Genomic DNA, 21,472 nt, shown 5'->3' with positions numbered 1-21,472 from the left:
TTAATTGTTGCAGAGCAGTGCTTATACTAAGCCAAGGACATCTCAGCTTCTTGCTCTGTCCTGCCAACGGGCAGGCTGGGGGTGCAGTAAGAGCTGGGAGGGGACAGACCCAGGACAGGTGACCCAAACTGGCCAAAGGGGTATTCCATACCATCTGGGGTCATGCTAAACAATATATAGGGGTGGCTAGCCGGGGGGAGGGGGCCGGACTGCTCGGGGTTAGGCTGGGCATCGGTCAGCGGGTGGTGAGCAATTGCATTGTGCATCACTTGTTTGTACACATTATTAGTAGTAGTACTATTATCATCATTGTACTATTATTATTATTGTTATTATTATTTTCCTGTCTTATTAAACTGTCTTCATCTCAACTCACGGGCTTCACTTTCCATTTCTCTCCCCCGTCCCAGAGAGGGAGGGGGAAGGGTGAGCAAACGGCTGTGTGGTGTTTAGCTGCCGGCCGGGTTAAACCACGACAACATATGTTACTACATACTAACTGAATCAAATCTTTCTCATTTTTGTTGTTCATTTTGTTGTTATTTTTTAAAGTGTAAAAGTTTTAAGATTTTCAAACAATGGTCAGGTGAGAATGGGTGTACTTTGCTCTGAAGAATGGGGTAAGAAGTAAATGAAGGGGTGCTCTTTGGAAAAGACAAATGACTTCTCAGGGGACATGAAAAGCAACTTAGAAATCTTCAGAAATGAAAAGCATGAACTGACTATGGTGAGGATTGCCTGATATTAGAGAGACAGCAGAGCCACTGCCCTGTATGATGTCTGGAATCTTTTAAATACTATATCCATGTGAGTTATACATGGTTTCTATGACAAGTTCAGAATAGTGTGAAGACCACAAGCCTTACAAAATTGAGGTCCAACTATGGGTCAAACACATGATGGAACTTCTAGATCTCAATAGGTTTCCAAGAGTTCATGTTAGTAGGAGGGAGAGGGAGACAAAGGTAATGAAGGAGTACAGTAGATATCTGGAAATTAGGAAGGGTTCTTGGAAACCCATATACAACCTCCTGAAAAATGGTATCTGTACAAACGTTCAGCAAACCACCCAAATGAGCACAAGCTGCTAAGTGTTAGAATTGGGCTGATGATAAGGATGACAGCATTGCCCCATGACAAAAAGCACAATATTGTTGGGAAAAAAACTCTGAAACTATTAGAATCTCTCTCTCTCTTTTTTTTTTTGGCAACACTTGTTTCAATTATTGCTTGTATGACTGTACCTAGAACTCATTTATTTTTGTGTTTTACGGAAAAGCTTGCCTAATGTAAAAGGCAAGCTGACATATCTCTGACTGTACAGAGGCAACAAGTCAGTATCAAGAGATGTCCCCTCTTGAGGAAACACCTGGGGAGCAAAAGGAACACATGCTAATCAGCTTGTAAAGAATTACTGTTATACCTGTGTTGGTGGGTAAAGAATATGTTCTGTCTGCCTTACAGTCCTCCTGCAGTGAGCACAGACAAGCTCTTCATAAATGAGTGATTCATCCTCTGACCTGGAGTATCTCTTCCTCCTCCTCCTGCAGCTTCACAGTGAGTGATAGGATTATATGGCCTAACATGACTGGCAGTTAAACACAGACTGGTAAGAAACCCACAAATTGTTCCTGGCAGTATTTATTAGCTCCTCATATTTCCTGTGCAAGTTACTGGCATCTATATTTAAAAGGGCAGCTGCTGGGCTATCAAACCTCCTACTTTCTATCTGCGAAAACACTTTGAATCACTGATGAGAATATCCTACTGAAATATACTATGTGTACTTATAAAAAACAGAGAGTGTCTATCATTACACAAAAGAAAGAAATTGAGTCTGACTTCACGTAATGCTCTTATGACTCCTGGCACGCTGTTTACAGGAGGAACCCTGCTTCCACAGAAGATACACAGTACAATGTACTTGGCAGAGACGGATCAATGCCTGGCTTCCAAATGCTACTGCATTATAAATAGCTATATCTTTATGATAATAGTTTATGATCAAAATTGTAATTTACTATGTGACATATGCCTAAAAAGAAATTTACTCCGTTAAAGTTGGAGAAACCAGCTGATTTCAGCAGGAAAGGCTATGAGCTTGGGGGTACTGTGAAACACCTTAAGGTAAAAATACAGACTGGGAACTAAATCCTGATGCAATCCTGCCATTTCTGTGTGGAATACATACTGCATATAGTGTGTGGAATACACACACTGCATACAAAGGAAAAATAACAAGGGTGGAACACTGTGGCACAAGCAAGTACAGTGTTATTAACCCGAAAACGTCTGTGAATATGTATGTGAAATAGTATCACAAAGATACTTAAAACATACAGCATTACCTCTAGCTTAGAAAAACTTTTGGTATGTACATGTGAATTCTATTTGGGCACTAATTGCTATTTTACTACTCTGTTAACAATTCTGCCTATTCCTAGGAAGTAAATCAGAAAAAGGCTATGCAGTAAAAAGATCATTTCTCTGAAGATTCAATACTACACAGAGCCCTGTAAATACAAGTTCTGAGAACGCATTTAATTCACTTGATAGCTTATATATTGACTATAGCTAAATGCATGTGCATTTTTACATAAAAGGCAACATTTTATCAAATTCTCAGTATCACAGAAACTTTCTAGACAAAATAATTGCCTTCTTTCAAACTCATGATGGATACTGAAAGGATTATAACAAATAGTATTATCTCGAGATCTCCCTCCCCACACACCTTCTTGGGAATTTATTTTTTAGCAAGTGTTAAAAATCACTGTACTTCTGAAGCCTTTACTGCTAACCTCATTCTGTCTTCCAAAAGGGTATTTCCCTGGAAAATTGTATGATCTTTAATAACAGATGAAAAAAAGCAAGCCATGTAAAAATCTTTGGAGGGATTCAGTTCTTATATTATTCTAATTAATTTTTTTTCAAGCGGTTTAAGCAAAATGTATGAGTGACTCTCAACTGACAGACTCACTTTGCAGATGCAAGATTTTTCAAAGATTGGAAATAAGACTGGTAAAAGGAGTAGAGGGCATGAGGCAGAACTTAAACTTCAGTAGGGTTATAAAATTCACTATGGGGTTAAGATTAAATTTGCTTAAAACTGTTAATGGTGAAGACTCCCACTGAGTGTAATGAAGTTTGGATCCTCCTCCGTATAAGAAAGGGCAATTTCTTACTCAACAATTTCATTCTGAGGACATGCAATTTACCCTGTGTAGAGGTTCAAAACATTGGGAGCCATTTGCAAGAAGGCAGTAGTTGGCTCCTAACACGTCTGCTCATGCAGCAGTTGCAGTGGTGAACTTAAACGAGAGAGCATACAGCTTGACCAGATTTTGGTTTGGTAGGCAGAAAAAAAAAAAAAGTAACTCAATTCCATATTTACTGTCAAGATCCTACAAATGACTAAGCATAGTCTTACTGGCTGTATGCTTCCCTTTCCATCTTCCTATTATACACATGTCAGGGCCTTGGTGCTGTTTTCCCTTTCATTGTTACCTATCTTTTTTGTCAGTCTTCCAAGCAGGGCTGCTGATCCTCCTGGTAATGCTCCTTAGAAGAAGTCTTATGGAGTACTGCATTGAGACTTCTACATTAGTTTCTATGTTTACATTTAGACTTCTACATTGAGATTGCTATATTAAGGGGCTGGAAGAAGGAAACATAAGCAAAAGATAGAATAGGAAAAAACATGCAAGGGAGGGGCACCCTATTGTAACACCAGGCTCTGCGGATCTACAGAAATCTTGATCAGGCTTCATATATACTACTGAATGAAATGAGTGCTTTCCCTATAAAACAAACTACATAAAACTACATTTTTGTTCAGCGTCAAGCTTTGCAAATGCTGAATACTTACTTTCACCCTTAGCAAGTAACTGGTAATTTGCAATAGGCTTTTCTCTGGGCTGAAGAGAATCTCTGTACTCTCTAGACTAAGAGAAAACAGGATGTTAGCACAAAAGCATCCTTGACAAGGAAAATGAGGGGGAAAAAAAAAGCAAGACAATGTGCAGCTATGTTACCTTATTTTTCTATTTAAACTGTGAAATCAAATTTACATTTAAGCTGTCTACAAAGTTGATACGTAATTACTCTTATATCTCATTTTAAGTCTGGCTATGTGATAAAATATGTTGCTTTCTCCTGTATAATAGTATTCAGCTTCTCTGACTTGAGGCATCGAGAAGTGATTTGTTTAATAAGTTCTCCCTCAACTCATCTGCAGGGTTTGCACCATGCTACAGCCTAAATAGTGCCACCTTTCATTCTGGCTAATATTCCCTGATACAATTTTGTGACAATTCGGTAGCAGCTACATAAGCAATTGATTTCCTCCTACATTAGATCTCAAGAATGAAACACGCCCAACATTACAATGATGGCAAAATGTCTCCCACAAAAAAGAAATTCGAATTTGCTTGGATAGAAAGCTTTTAGATATTTTAAAAATAAGAAGTATGAAAACAGCAATGTGTTTGACAGAATTACTGTAATAAATACAACATAAAGAGGTCCCATGAACAGATACTGAAGGAAAATCACAGTTGTGTGCCCACAGATTTACATTTTCTTTTAAGATAGGTCTGTCCATATTAGCTAGCTCTGCCTCTCTTCACACACATTAATGTATAGTACTAAATAATACAGTTACACGCTTTTCTCAACTAATAGAAAAATCATACAATAATAAGCAACTATAATCAACTAAATCACCATCTGCAGATAGAGCTTTTCATGAGGGATATTAATTAACTATAATGTAATGCTGTCTTCACTTGAAAGTTATCCTAAGACTGAAGCTCGTGGAGATTAATTATTTACAGAAGAACCACAAGAAGGTTTATACCCATCTATGGGACTTTTTCTTTTATTGCCAGATGGCATCACATGAAGATATGTCCTCAGGCAGAAATGGATAAGAAGCCTATCTTTTTGCCTACTGCTTTCCTGTTGCTGCATTTACTGGCTCACTAATCAAAACACAGAAAAGGAGCACGGGAAATGAGCCAGCAGCTGCCACTGGAGAGCTGGCATCACTGTGTGCGCTACTGGGTCACCTTTGTTTTCTCCTGCCTATAGCAGTTTATGAAGGCCCTAGCTGCACATAAATGAACTTACTTTTTTGGATACTACACATGAAAGAATATTACTAGATACAGTCAAAAGACAGAGAAAAATACTAAAAATACTGGTATGTTTTAAATTACAAAATCCTTGTGTCTGAAACAATCAAGCAAAAGCAGGGATAATAAAAAAGGCCATCACACTAAGAAGGAAGGGGGGTCATTGTTCATGTAGTAAACTTACAAACGTCAGTGGAAAATATTCCCTCACATTAGCTAGATCCCTTCCATGTTTTACTGACAAAGCTTCCTTGTTGTTATTACTGTGCATTAAAACAGTACTTGATACTATTAAAACACATAATAAAATATTCATTAGTATTATTAACCTCAAGCTGGGGGGTTTCAAGTTTTCTATCAAGACAAAAGTTTTCAAGAACACTTTCAAGACTAAATGTGACACACCATACATGATTTATGCTTGAGCCAAGAAATGATGACCGACTTGCCTGAGGTTAATTCTTGCTCACACAACGGCTGCACAAGGCTTGCTTACCAAACTCTTGCGTAGTCAAAGGTCATAAACTAAAGGTCATAACTAGAGAAATGCAGCATTTCTGTCCACAGCATTGTGTCCCCATTGCTTGAGCAAATATTTCCCTCTAAGAAACAGAAGGAAATCCTAGTTAGCTAACTACCAGCCTCTCTGAAGAAAATGCCAAGAAATGGGTGAGAGAGAACTACTTGGGAGTTTGTTCATATAATATACTGGCAAGCTATATGAATAAAAAGAAAGCTATGTGTTCTCTCTTTGCCTGAGAATTGTTAAAAAATGAAAGTGAAAAATTTACCATTGGGTTTTACTCCTCGAACTTTGTTTTTCCACTTATCACAGAACAGATTTCATTACAGATTTATTTCTAGAGAGCACCACTACAGTGCTGCCATGTGGAAAGGTCGGCTTAGTTTTAAACCAGGACACAAAACTAGCCTGTTAAGAAATATTTCACAGCAGAATATTTACACCCTGATGACACCCATTGATGACACCCATTACAAACAACAGCTGTAAAGCAGACACACTGTTGCTAACTTAGTGCCAACAACATTTTCATGAAAACGGTCTTCAAATGTAAAAAAAAAAAAAAAAAAAAAAAAAAAAGAAATAATCAAACTTTAACAAACTTTTTGGACTAAGATAAAGATTTCTAATACTCTTGCCAACCCTGCAGAGAATTACAAAGACAGTTCCATGGGACCATGGAGACCACCCCTGTCTATAGCTCCCATGGTACTTGCTGAAGATACACCCCCAGGTCTACTCACTTAAGAATGTAAAGTCAAAAGCAAGTGATGCCAGAGATCTTTAAATTCACACAGTTTCTCTTTGTCGTGGTTGCTTTCACATAAGCTAGGAAAAAAATTAGGCTGGAAGGGACATCTGAGGAGACCTGATTAAATCCTCCACTCAGCAGAGCCAGCTCGTGTGCATAGAAGATTCGATGGCCTGAAAAGTTCAGGGAGAATCTCAGAAGGCAGAGAGCACCCGGGGGCTCCTAGACCATGCGCCCATACAGTTGCTAGGTGTCACTCCATAGAAGGGAGTATTTTATAATTACAAAACATATTACTGCATAAATCACATTTTCTCTATGCTTCATTATTGTTTTTGTTTGTTTGCTTTTTCTTTTCCAATATGGGAGCAGACAACAATTCAGAGACCAGTGTGGGGTTGGAAAAACATAAGTTATTTAAAAGGATATTTGAATGGCTCTGCAGCTACATTCAAGCCTTATTCACAATGACCAGCTCACAGAGAAGCTCCCTCTAACTAGTTAAAGTTGTACCTGTAAGTTGAAATAAATTATGCTGTCTGTAAATTCACCACATATTTGCTAAGGAATGCACATTATATAGGCAACGGGTGTTGCAGAAAGTGGACCAGATAATATTAAAACACAAGCATTTGAAAGTGAGATGCTTTGACAAATTGGATAGCTCCAAATAAAGTTCTTCTGCCAAACAACCCTTGTAGTTGTAGCAAATCACTGGACAGACTACCAAATATAATGTGTATTTAAATTCAAGTCTTCATGTGATAACAAAAAGAAATCTAGGAAAGCTGGACCTGCAAGGTATTTAAGTACCAGTGACCAGAATCAAACGTGCTGCCCACCGCTGGCATCGCACACAGGCTGTTGGCTTCAGCATGGCTTCAAAACATAGTGTCTGCTTAGCTTCCCATTTCCATCAAATTGTTTTGCTTTATGTCAGTGCAGTGTAAATAAGAACAGAATGCAGTATTTAATAGTGTAGTCACCGAGGGTAATTCTTTTACAGATGTGTCTCTCTGCACCCCTTTTACCCTGCTCATGTAGACAGACTGTAGATGAAGCCAGACAACAAACAGCACTCAAACAACAGAAAACCTTATGAGAAAAAACTAACAGTAAATCAGACCTGTCTGCCTTGCAATGAACCAACTGCTTTCAATCAGCAGAGTAAGGCTTCACCTACCGTAGGGATGAATATAGAAAAACAACAACACCCCAAAATAAATAAATAACTAAAAATGAAACTCGACAAATTAGATCTCATGCATCAGAAGTTAAAAATTCCAGAACAAATCAATATAAGAATGTTCCCTACAATGTAATTCCCACTCACAGCACCAAGCTGCCATTTGTTTCTTTTGGGTAATACTGAAATTGATTGGAACTGAGTGCAGGATGCTCTCACAATAATAAAATATTTGTAAACAAAAGATTTTTATTTCATTATAAAGCTGTTAGACCCGGAGCACTGGACAAATTCCAATCTGTGTAATTACATTCTGTCTACCTAAATTCTCTCTGTAGCCTTAATCAGAAACGATGTTTTTCTTCATTTCCTATCTTACATTATGGAACCATCACTGAAGTGCCTCCACTTGAATGAAATGACATCTCATAGCCAGCACAGTCTGGGATGCAATGGAGTTGTTACATTTGTAAAAGTGAAATAAAACTTCAAAAATGGTTATAGGAAGGAACTTTCAGACTCTAGGCTTCCATTGGGATGACTGGAGCAAGCTAAGGTTTCTTTGCAGGATCATAGGGTAATTCAGGCGGGAAGGGATTTCTGGAGGAGTGTCACCCCATCTCCTGCTTAAAGCAGGGTCAAACAAAGTCAGACCAGGTTGCCCAGGACCCTACCCAGCCTGGTGTTGGAAACTTCTAAGGATGCAGACTGCACAACCTCTCTGGGCAACCCACTCCCACGATTGTTCCCCTCGATTGTTCTCAAGCAGGAAAAGATTTTCCTTATTGAAAAGTCCCCAATAAGGGCTTTGAATTTGTCCTTTCTGTAGCCATGTTGTGCCTTGCATATCATTCAGTATAATATAAAAAATTGAAGAAGCATTTCCACAATGTTTCTCTACTGTGAAAGTCACTCATGCATTGCAAGCAAACCCCGTACACACAGTGCAACTACACAGGTCCGGCCTGAAGCCTGGAAAATGGGGATTTCACTCATGTCAGTCACCCCTTAGTGACTGTGGAAAGAAGAGCTGGAGCACTCAAGCCATCCTCCACAGCACCTTTCCCTGGGAAAGAACCAGGCCTCTTGGGTATGGAGGTGCAGGACAGGGGGAAGGATTAAGATAGTTACTTGAAATAACAAGTTTAGTCTCTGCCCGCACCTTCTCCATAAAGGTCTTGCTCTAGTAAGTGTGCAAATACTGTTAATCTGTGTAACACATGTAATTTCATACTCAGATTTTCAGATCAGGTTTGAGTTGAAGAAAACAATTGTCTTTAGAAAAAGCTCTCATAATATGTGGTGGAAAAACTGCACACTCTTATCTCCTATAAATTAGTAAAAAGCAGATGCCTTTTCCTTTGGAGAAGCACACAGAAGCATGTATTTCTCTATTCAGCTTTCTGGCCACAAATGCAGATGTTGATTTTTTTTCACAAGAGAGGCAGAGGGGACAGACAGCAGGGGAGCAAAGAGGATGAAATCTTTAACTCACAATTTTGCTAATGAGATACTCCTTGAAAATACATATAAATACTTCAATAATCAACTGAATATATTGACCATACCTAAGTGAGCTACAGTGTATATGCCAACTCACATATGTATATAGAGATACACAGCTCCTATGCTTCCACTGAAAATAGCAATGACCTTTTATATGCACAAAATAATAAATATTCAGAACTTACAGAACACAAATTAGCATTCAAACACTCCTGGCACCTAATAAATATGCTATTTTAGGTAGAGGATAATGAAACAGAGATCCAACAAACTGGAGTTCCCCACACTAGCTACAGCCACCACTTGGAATTAGCTAGAAGTTGTCCTGGACCTTGCCCCAGTGCTCTCCCCACATTGCAGTGGATGGCCAAAGCACTAGTTTACTTGGCAGAAGTTACACACAGAGACTGAAGACTGTCCTCACTCACCACTACTACAGATTTTCAAAATTAACTTTTTCAGCCCTAGTTGAAAAGAAACTATAGAAAATAAAGGTGAAGCTTTCCCATCTCCTGGTCGGAGGTTCCAGGAGTATATTCACATACGTAGTTCCTGAGATCCTATACTCCTTCTAAATTAAAAGCTGGTATCATTTACTCCTTCTAGGGAGTTTTCACTGAGTGAAATAAGCTTCCAAACACTCCATAGGTGTTTGCTGTAAAAGGCTCCCAGTCACCAAAATGTATTTGTATTCTCTGTTATTAATCTCAATGCATCATCATAAAGTACATACCTGTAATTTATGTTCCATTTCAATCAATGCAGAACAGGGTTGTAAGGGATATATAAACACGGATATATGTAGTTAAATGTGGTTATATAAATAGGTTATAATTATCCATTATAAATCAACAGGTAGTCCTACACAGCAGAAAAACATATTAAACTATCACAGAGGATGCATTCTTGTTTTACACTGGAATAATTACTACAATTTAAGCCATGAATAACATAAGCAAAAGTTTTTAGGTGAAAGCTGGAAGCAGGTTTTACAGCTCAGTGGGAAATATCATTTTAGTTAAAAAAAAAAAAAAAAAAAAAAAAGGGAAAAAATGAGGGTCAGTGTGTCTTGCATAAGATCTTGTAGTGCTAAAAAATACACTTTAATGCTACACTGGTGATAACACTTTAAAAGAAACTGTCACATTACGATGCATTAAGTGCTGCCGTGCCCAAGCCAATGAAACAAGTAGAAGCAGAAATCTTTCACTGCAGAAATGGCTACAATTCCCATCATTACCATCATCATCTCTCACAGCCTTATTTATTGTCCAAGAAAGCAATGAGCAATGAGATATTTATTAAGATTGCATCATAAAAATGACAGAAGCTATAAATGAAATCAAGTTTTAGTTTTTTTTGTTTTTTTTTTTTTTCAAGCTATTTCGGTAACTACTTCAAGCTAAATCATTTTTGGAATGAACAGTCACAAAGGAAAATGACTAGCAAAGTCAGACTGGCAAACGAAGAGACTTGCTTGTTTACTGAGACAAAATATAAATTTCCTTCAATTACTACCAAAAAGAGGCAATAAAAATGCATATGAGTAAGAGTATGCTCACAATAATTATTAATCCAGCAAATAGTACTGTATCACTACCATGAAAAAGCTGATGCATTGCTAAAGCTCCCTCTGGTCTTTTTCAGCCACTTGTTTTAACTGAAGCAGGTCAGACATTTAGGCAGCTGAGTTGACAGATCTGTCTCTCCCAGATACTTGCCACCCATCAGAAGTGGTGACAAGCACTGCAGAAGAGGCTTTAGGAACAAGTTGTGAATAAAGTGAAGGAAAGAAAAGAGAACATTCTTACCATTTTATTTAACCATAGACACTAATTTTCAGTGGTGCTTACTGCTGCACAGACACCCATGAACGGTGTTCATTATGAACAAAAACTTAATTCATTTGGATCTAGGTACTGGTTAACGCTCATATGGGATATCAAACCTCTGCACCAGGATGGACCAACTTCTGTCTGGAAGGCAATGGCAGTTTTTGTTGTCAGGGTCCTTGCAGCGGCACCTTCCCCTGGATTGTAAGAGACTACTGAAACCGCTGTTCTGCTCAAATCTGACAATCCAGCTTGCCCAGTATCTTGCATGATCACTCCGGTGCATACCCAATGCATTGCTATTATCCTAACTATATACAAAACATAAACATTGCTATACCTTATGCTTAAATATGTTCACTATGTAGAAAAGCCTGTCCTACCTGACAATTTCTGCATCTGCAGAAACAGTTTCTACAGGTCACTTACAAATGTCTTGCTTATATTCGGTTTGACCACTCCTGCAGCAGGTACTTTCTGGGAATCCTTGGGACATGACATTGAGGGTGGTAGTTTAAGCATACAAATTGGATTAGATGCAGCAGGAGCTGCCTGGAAAAATCTTAAGAACTGTCCAAAATTTCCTCTTGGAAAGGTCCTGAAGCTACCAAATACTTCACCCTGAAGGTGCCTGGGAGTTCCGTCAGTCACCCAGATGCAAACTACTCCATTATCTCCTCTATGCAGAAGCTGAGCCAAGAAGATCCTGCATCCCCTAGATAATGAATTAATGACTTACATGCACTGAGTATGCATACAAGCACAGTCCTGATATCCAGTTACACCACTATTATAACTACAGAACAAACAATTTTCATATTTACAACAGAAATCCCCCAGCTCTCGCCATGCCTACAATCTGCAGTTCCTATCGATTTCAGTCAGAGCTGAGCTGATCTCTAATTGTCTGAAAGCCCCATAGAGAGGTGATTCAGCACACTCATTCTAAAATCAACCTACTGCGAGAAGTAAATAACCTTTTAAGATACTTGATAACTTGATAAAATACACTTACTAACTCTAAGGCTTGCTATATTGCAAATGACCTTGATTTTCTGCTAGATACCAAAATACACCCTTTATAGAAATAATCAGTGTTCCATCAGCCACAGAATAAATGCAAGTAACTGTAATGCAAAGGAGATTTTTTTGCTTGTGCTCAGATTAAGTCTTCATATTAATCCTAATGAGAGATAGACCTCAGTGGCATTGGATGAGGGTTATCTTTCACAAAAGAAAATCTCTCTCCCAAATAGAATAAAGAAAAAAACAATACTCTCAAGAATAAGAGTTATAGATTCTGAGATGATGAAAAGTCCACACATTATATACAGAAAACACAATCTTGTTCTTTCCACCAGCTTCCTTCTTTCTCTTTTCCTGTCTTTCTTCTGTGAGAAATAAAATAAATGGCTGCTTCTTTGAGTTTAATGACATAGTAATGCTCTTCAAAAAGACACTCAAATTCATTGGATGACTGACAATAAACCCACGTCACAAAACAGTTTTCTTGCTTTCTAATAAAGCTGCCACACAGTCTGGATGAATTTGAATTCCTGACCAGGAAAGCTTCTAAACTATTTGCCTACCCATGTGGCTTTTTCTCCAGGCTTGCAGACTAACACACACACAGGATTTAATAGAAATGCTTGAACTGTACAAAAATAGATTGCTTCAAAAAACTGAATAAATAAATAAAAATACCCTTTCTTCAGGCTCTCAGGCATTGTTAGAAAGCAAAATGCTGCTGACTGCAAATGAAAGGCCTGATATTGATCTCCTTCATGTATCACAACTATAAATCCCTTGACATGTAAAGAAATAGCATGATTATTTTAATATATAGAAGAAAAAGTCAACTCCTAACATGTTACTGAGTGCATACAGGGTGCAAAGTACATCCAGGGTAGCTGGATGGAAAGGATACCCTCAAAGATTCCTGATAACATTTAGACACAGACTGAGCCTTAAATTTGCATTTCCTTGTGCGCATTAGCTGCCATTACCAGCTGAATATACCCTAATTGTAGCATACTGCATTTTAATTAACAATATACAAATGTAAATTATACATTAAATGAATAATTAAGGAATAATTACTATTCATCAGGAACATTTACTATTCTAATTCACTTGTTATCTGAGAAGTATTAAAAATGAATAGCTATGCAGCCTTGCAGGGTAGAAGTATCACAATTGCATTTCTAACTAACTCTTCCTTTCAGCCAGATTCACATTAGTAAAACCAAAAAAAACCTGAAGACACCTAGTCTGAATTAACCTAGACCTGCACCAGTGGCAATGAAGTCTGTATTTCACTTACCGTTTAACGAGAGAGAAAGAGAGAGAAAGAGAGAGAAAGAGAGAGAAAGAGAGAGAAAGAGAGAGAAAGAGAGAGAAAGAGAGAGAAAGAGAGAGAAAGAGAGAGAAAGAGAGAGAAAGAGAGAGAAAGAGAGAGAAAGAGAGAGAAAGAGAGAGAAAGAGAGAGAAAGAGAGAGAAAGAGAGAGAAAGAGAGAGAAAGAGAGAGAAAGAGAGAGAAAGAGAGAGAAAGAGAGAGAAAGAGAGAGAAAGAGAGAGAAAGAGAGAGGCTGGGTAGGTTGTACAGTTCTATCCTCTGAAGCAATACATCCACAAATTGGTTTGAAGAGAGAGACAGACACAATCACACAAGAATGATTTTAATTCCCTTTAAATACTTAGTTACCTCTGCTCAGAATGGCTGTCATTTGTTTTTACTGCAGAGACTTAAAATATAAGCCATTCAGCTTATTATTTCTTGCTCCTTGATCTCAGTAAGAGCAGAGTTGTGCTCTCTGCTTGGACACGCAGGGCAGCCGGGCTACCCAATTACTTACAGATGAGCATGCCAAAACCTGCTTGTTGCCTGGGGTCATACACATTGCTCTCCCAGTCACAGACAGATATGCATCATACAAATTTTAATACTGGACCTTAATCACAAATAACATTTCTGGTAGGTAGACATGATGCACAGATACCTAACACAGGTTCATCACTAATTGGTAATGATTTGATACAGACTGAGAGATCACTGCCATGCTCTGTAAATCACCAACACAATGATACAAAATGCACTGTTGGTAAGACGTAGCTGTGAGGAGTATTATCCTTAGAGTAAATAAGTATATTAAAAATACACTTTGACTTACTGGGAATAGTTATTTCCCTTTCTTATTTATTATTCAGAACATGGTATACTTATTTATTATTCAGAAAATGGTATATACCCGTGCATATAAAACTCTTCAGAAAACGACTCTTCAGAAAAGTGTAGTGCAAGGAAGAAGCATACAGTCTGTAATTCGACCAGATACCTTTCCAACTGAGAAAGCACAGATGTTTACATTTGAGTGTTTTCAAGATGATGTAGTGCATTAAACTGAATAGGAAGAGACAATGAAATCTGTCAGCAAACACATAAGACTAGTTATTACAAAGGGTATATACCTGAAGGGGATAATTATCAATATATGTCAGTGATTCCCAGCATGGTTAAGCCACTTGTTTATTTAAACATTTTTTTTTTTTAATTGCACATTCAGTACTGGACCTTTTTTTTTTTTTCTTTTTTTTTTTTTTTTTCTTAAGCGAAACCACTGTCTCATCTCATTTACATTATCCCTGGATTCCGGTGTGGAGACATTGTGTATGAAGACAATATGTGGCCTTTAGCACATTTAGCCTTCCTGACAGCAACAAACTCCCCTGATGATGAAAATAGATGGCTCTTTCTTGCATCTCTGGACTTCTTCAATATATTACAGTGAGCTTTAAATGTACTTTTTTGAGTACTTGAAGAAGAAACTACATATAAGAGACTGACATGGGGAATATGTAGTGTTTGTTCCTAAGCGACAGAAAAAAAACAACTGTGCAGTTCTGAGCTCTCTAACCTTTCCTATAATCCACTTAAAAGACAGAAGCATGCCTTTGGCACACGTTATAGTCAGAACTGCAGTGAAGCAGACATAATGACACACAACTGAAATAGAGATTTTGCTTCTGTGGCAGCTGCAGCAATAGCTTTATGATTAGGAAGCTCTATTCACTTTTTAGTTTGCGTTAATCCTCTTCTATGCTAGGTTTAGTGTTTCAGCAGTACTTACAATTTGTGACTACCTCTGCCCGCCTGATGCTATAGTTGGAACTACAGCCCATTCTCATGTGTACATGGATGATTATTAGCACAGTGGATGAAGCCGGCCTTTCCTTTGCACTGCCTCTCTCTGCTCCTCAGCACACTAGGGAAGCCATTTGCATCAGGCTCTGTTCTGCTTTCTCCTGTTTGTGCTGCCCACACGTACTCTCCACAGAAAACTCCTTACAAGTGTTTCAAATCTGACCTTACTAATATATTCTTATAACCTTAATTTATATATAATTTGTACTACACTGAATTTCTCTCCCATTCTCCACCTCTATTACCTCAGATAACTGAGAGATGACTAAGTAATTGGAAAGTATATTAAATGTTTTCAACTGTTGCTATAAATAGGGTTCTTTTGCACTTGGAAAACTAAACACTTTCTAAGTTTTTTGTTTGGTAGGTACGCTGGTTTAGAATACAAAAATGCTTTATCTGATACAAAGCCACGACAAGCAGATTTGCACAGGACTGTCCAAAGCTGTCTTCCTTCCCAACCACAGCAGCAGGAAGAACAGGAATATAAAGGTCCTCTAGCTGCACAGTTGCCTGCACAGAAGAGAATGGCTGGCAGATCAACACTGGTGATTTGCCCTACAGAAAACCTGCTTCCAGCAAGCCACAATCAAATCAGCCATATTCACTAGGACTCAGTGTCACTTCGGTAGGACAGATTCCCAGATGTTGTGGATCCTTTCCCATCTCAGGAGGAGGGTTTACTATCAAGACTGCTTAGTCCCCAACTGCAATCCCCAATGAATAACCAATTCAAAAGAGAAACCTGGTATTTTAAAAAAATCACTTCTTTTCTAATAATCCATTAAATATTATGGCCATAGTTTACACAAGAAATGTATAACTGTTCATCAGCACTGTGGATATGCGGAAAATTCCACTAAGAAACTGTAACTCTATGGTGTGAGAATAGACATGACACAACAAAGTATTACCCTCCATAGTGTAACTACAATACGTCTTCTCAAGGAAAAACAATGTTCCTTTTACAATTTATACCAACTTGTCATCATTAAAGAGTGAAATATAAATAATTAGATTTTCTTTTAGAACTAAGTCTCATAAAGTCTGAAAACTTTCCAGATGCTTTAGGACTGTATTTATGCAAAATTGCAGTGATTCTCCCAGGGCCTGTAGCTGCCATCTGCTATTTAATTTAAAGGCTCTCTGGATACTAGTATATGAAATGGTGGGAAATGAAACTCAAATTCAATGGATGTAATTCATTGGTGCATCTGTAGGCAGTTCTGTTTGTTCTTGTTGCTGCTGTTTTTACTAAAACTGTAAAGCATTTCAGGTTGCCAAAAAATATAAATTCAAGTTATTTTAAAATAAAGCCTGATTAAGAGATTTTTAGAAAGTTATGTCATAACACCTAGAATTACACTGAATTTGAGAGAGCAAATGAGGTCATGAATAAGCATGACCATGCATCTGTCACCACAGGATATTAGATATACCTTCATAAATTACTCAAAACAGAAGACAAGCCTTACACCTACCTCTTTCTTGGCTGGAATGTAGATCCTTGTGTTCCCTAAGAACTGGCCTTTGTCACCATGTCATGATGCGTCCTGAGAAGAGGTTGTGTTCTCATGAGCTCAAGTGACCTGAAAGAAGATTAAAAAAAAAAAACCACCACAATTCAAGGTTAGATTTGTATTTGCCAAATTTTAACTACTGAAAGTCTTCTCTGCATTTAGCGTAAAGATGTGGAGTTAAACCTATTTTAGTTAAAGAATCTTTTAAAAGTGCACATTTTAAAACCAACTTTTTTGTTGTTAATAATCCCATACAAAAGCTACATTTATTTTTAATCTGCATAGTGTCAGAATAATTATTTTCTTCTGAATTAACCAGTGGCTTAAGGAGTATTCAGTTTCTAGAGATCCTTTCTACAGTTAGTTATGTTAACATTTCCAGAGAAAAACTTCTTAGTATAAGCTGGGTGTATTTTCACTATTAGAAAATTCTCTGCTTGAGTAAAAATGAGTAGTATATTGGCATATAGTTTACAGATCTATACGATAATAAATACTATAGTTACCACGTGACTTTGGCTATTTATGGACAAAAAGTGCTCCCAGAAAAAGTATTTCAAGATCAGGGATTCATTTAAATACCGCCAGACTGAATGACTCATTTCAGATACAAGTATCTGACACAATGGAATGAGCTGGTTCTTAGCTCTCACAGCTACGGGGAATATGGAATTTACACTCTTGACATACACTTTAAACATTGACATCACAAACTTTAAAATAAGTTAACAACAGCTGACTATCAAAATGTATGTGTAGAATATAGTATCTTTAATAAATATAATTTCTGAAAGGCTGTAGTATCGAGAGCATAAATACAATACAAAGATCACAGCCCTATGGTGCTTATAAGGCTCCACCTAAGTCAAGAAAATGACAAAAGACGACTCAGGAAGGCATCTCAAGGTTTCTCCTTGTGAGTTAGACTTAATGAAATAATCGCTATGAACAATAATGTTACTTTACACCAGTGATACAAGTTTTTTTGAATTACATGCTCAAGGCTGATGACTAATGTTATAGCACTTCTTATTTTTCTCTCAAAATTTTATTTCAGATTTTTATAGCACATTACGCAGCATTCAATTGGACAACAGCACACAACTGAGCAGATGGATTTTTAATCACACAACTGAAATTAGGAAAAGAATGTTCCTCTGCAAGTATTACTACATCAACATTGAAACTTACAACACTGGAAATACAGTGGGTTCTCTCTACAAATAATATTAACTGTGCTGACTGTAGTTTTAAAGATATTTAACCACTTGCTGCATCATTTAGTATACAGTAATAATTCAGAAAATTTCATTTTCTTTTGTTTTTATTTATTTTTAGTAAGGGTTGAAGCAAATTTTAAAATGCAAATACAATTAATTTCACTAACACGTGAGAAGCATAAGGTTTGTAGGTTCAACTCCCCCTGAACCCAATTAAAACTATAATCACTTATTCTAGGGACATAGATTTGTAAATTTTATCACAGAAAAGACATCCCAAATTCTCAGAACTCTGTGTTCTATTTTAAATGAATAAATGTAATCGTATAGTGCCAGGGCCATAGAGATGGTTTGAGTGCAAACCACTAAACGCTCACAACAAACCAGATGGGCAAACAAGCAAGCAGAAGCTCCTTGCACAGCTTGGCAAGACTCTCCAACACGAATGAACTAGAAAAAAAAACACTGCTATTGAAATCCAAGTCAATTCCTTCCACTGCATCCAAGACACAAAAAAGTTGAATAAAAGTGAAACACTTATGAAAGCATCAGCATAATTGACATAATTCCTGCCGAAGGGAGATCTATTGATTTTAACAATAGATAGATTGCATTTTTTTGAGAGGAAACTTAAATAAAGGAAAGGCAAAGACAAGATTCCAATCCATTTTACCACATATGTGTATATATATATTGTAATATGTTAATGCCTTATTTCACCCTGTCAGCAATATTAGCAATGTCATGAGTTTATATCCGTAAATCAAGGTGAATGGCACTTGCAGGCTACATACAAGCATCACATAGCTTTAAGTAAGCCCCATATCTATGTTAATGAGACCAATAAAGGAAACTGTACTGTTAAGTACTGTACCCACACAGTTTATTGCTAATACATCAGGATGCTAACAGTGTGAGCGACCTTGAAGCACATTAACAGTCACCAGAACAGCACTGAGCCAATTTCTGTTGATACAAATATTTTGTCTTTGCTGAAAATCCTTCCCTGCTGGTATTCAGAACTGTTATCATCAGATCCTAAAGCAGTAATATTCCTTATTGAGATAAAGTATTGAGATAAAAATAGCTCTTAATAGCACAACACATTTACTCCCCTAATTAATACGTGTAAGTATCACTAACACTGTCTTAGCTCACATTAAGCCCAGAATGTTTTATGGAAAACTCCCTGAGGTATCTTAGCAAAGCTGTTCTCATCACCCTCCTCAGCTGGCAGACCCCACGCACACCTGCATGCAATCCAGCAGCTGGTCTGAAAGCACAGGTCTATCCCACAGCCAGGGCTCCTGTGCCACCTGGTTGAGGTCACACGTAGCTGAAACAGGGACAGTTTATCTAGAGTGGGAAGTGCTGGCCATAAATTAATTGTATTCAGAGAAAAGTGAAAGTAGTATTGCCCCACTAAACGTAAAATTACTATTTTTAAAATGCACTACAGAATACTGCTACAGGCTTTGTTTTTGTGTTCAATTCTCTCTGTAAGGCCATTTCCCAGTTTCTTTTCCTCCTTCTACAAATTTAACTATTTAGCAATTAAGGAGACAAACACAAGAGTTCCTACCACACAAGTACATCATAATTAATTTGCTACTTCTAACGTGAGAATTATTATTCCAAACATAACCAATTCTGTTCTAGAGAGCTCGTATTAGGAAATTACCTTGATTCAGAGCAGCACTTCTTACTTTATGCTGCTTTTCTATGAAGAAGCTGAAAATATTGCTCCGGGAGTTTTGTAACAAAAACCACATTGCCTTTCTGTCCTTAAGACCCCATGAAAGTTATGTGCCACTCAATGAAACAACAGAAGTTCTTTCACGATTGTAAGAGTGAACTATCTGAGCAAAACTTCTAAAAAGTGATTTTACATAGAAAGTTATGTATTTGATGGGAAAAAAATCAATATTCCTTGTAAGACCCTTCACAGTAGTTTTCATTTGTTTACATAACTGTAGTCCTCTCAAACAAACTGAATCAGGCAAAAAGACATGCATAAGGGAGAAAAGCGAACAGAAAAGATACAGCTGCTGGCCAGGCCTTCACGTGCTGGTGCAGCGTAGGCTGCCTTCTTTCACTGCTTTCCACGTATGCTGTGACACACAAGAGCACACAAGAGCCCTTTTTGAGGTAAAGGTACTGTCTGCCCCAAGAAACCAAACTGATCAACACAAGGTACTGAAAATAACTATTCTGGTTATGAGACTAACACAAATACCAAGCTTCACTTCAGAATGCAACTTCATGAGCCTAAGGAAATTCCAACTGCAAGCCTAAGAGAAGAGCAGAGAGCAGCAAGTAAATCTATGGATCTATGCTTGGTCTAGTTGTCCAAGTCACCAGGTCCCTGTGGATGGGGAAGTGCCATTCACCATGTGAGCTGCTTCCCACCCAGATTAGGATCAGTCACACATTTGCTGAAGTTATATCCTGCATCACTGTCCAGGTCACTGGAGATGTTTCATGATATGAGTTCCTGGGATACCTCTGGGATTCTTATCGCTACGTCAGTGAACACTTAAATATACCATGTGAAACTGCTGCAACATGTGAGATCATAACCAACCTGCACTGGAGTCTGTTTGCCAAGCCACTCTTCAAAGAGACAGAAGACCCCAGTTGACATTCTTTCTATGGTCAGGTGATCCTGAACCTAAGGCTCTATGTCCTTTGCTTTCTGCTTTGGCCATGAAGACATAAATCAGAAGTGGAGAACAGTTCCTCTTCAGCTTTTCCAGTCACACTAATTCTGTGCCCAATGAGAAAACTTGAAACTAGTCAGTGAATTAGGCCTGAATTTGTAAAAAGCTTCGCACCAAGTGAAACCAGTAGCCAAAAAATAAAATAAGCCCCAACAAACAAAAATAACCTTTGTCCTAGCAAGACAAGAGCACAGATTAGTCAATTAGTTGACGCCCATTTGCAAAAGACTCCTTTAGTCTGTAATGGCTGAAGGGCAAGCTTCCATTGGACTGCACTTGAAATCATGTAACGAAGGACACATACCACTAGAAAGGTAAAATGCATGCCAAATGTATTTCAAGATAAAAATGTCCAGATTTCTTCATCTGCTGCTGCAGTGAATGTTACAGACTTAGATTTCCACAGGCCTTGAATCTTGTCTACTGATCTGGTGGCCCCATCTTTGCATTATTAACGCTGGTTACTCCCAACAGGATGAAGAAGAAAAAGAGAGTTTAGAGCATGAATTTCACATGTTAGGGAAAACATCTGAAGCTCCCTGCCTGCTCAGAAGTGTAAGTAAATAGCAGAAATATCTTAAAAGTCTTTCCCCATTTGTTGCATGAAAATTTTATAGCTGTTATTTCAGGATACTATTTGCCCAAAACAGCAAATTACAGCTTACATACTAGTCTGTCCCTCTGTTTCTGAAAAAGCTGGCCTTGCTTGGAGGTGCTATATGTTGTTGGTGTGAACATGAGTAGAAAGGAGAGATACATGCCTCTCTAACAGAACAATTAAGAGACAACGGCTAAGGAACAAACAGAACAGTGTAATTTTAGGATATAAAATATCATAAAGCAAACAGTAACTGCTTTACTTGTAAAAATTCAACAA

At 37.8% G+C, this 21,472-nt stretch overlaps 1 long non-coding RNA gene across 2 annotated transcripts in view; it reads right to left on the bottom strand.

Moving 5' to 3' along the window:
• Positions 1-19,002, bottom strand: part of LOC311443034 — a 51,927-nt gene extending 32,925 nt beyond the window's left edge. For both annotated transcript variants that reach the window (XR_014697034.1, XR_014697035.1), the window contains exons 1-2: positions 18,820-19,002; positions 16,617-16,724 (exon numbers count right to left, since the gene is read on the bottom strand). This is a non-coding gene — a long non-coding RNA (uncharacterized lncRNA). The remainder of the gene's footprint in view (positions 1-16,616; positions 16,725-18,819) is intronic.
• Between the last annotated feature and the right edge of the window lie 2,470 nt (positions 19,003-21,472).

The sequence above is a fragment of the Aythya ferina genome, assembly GCF_964211825.1.
Source record: "Aythya ferina genome assembly, chromosome: 11".
Taxonomy (NCBI): Eukaryota; Metazoa; Chordata; class Aves; order Anseriformes; family Anatidae; genus Aythya; species Aythya ferina.
The sequence above is the reverse complement of the archived record's forward strand: the minus strand, read 5'-3'. Positions and strand labels throughout refer to the sequence as shown.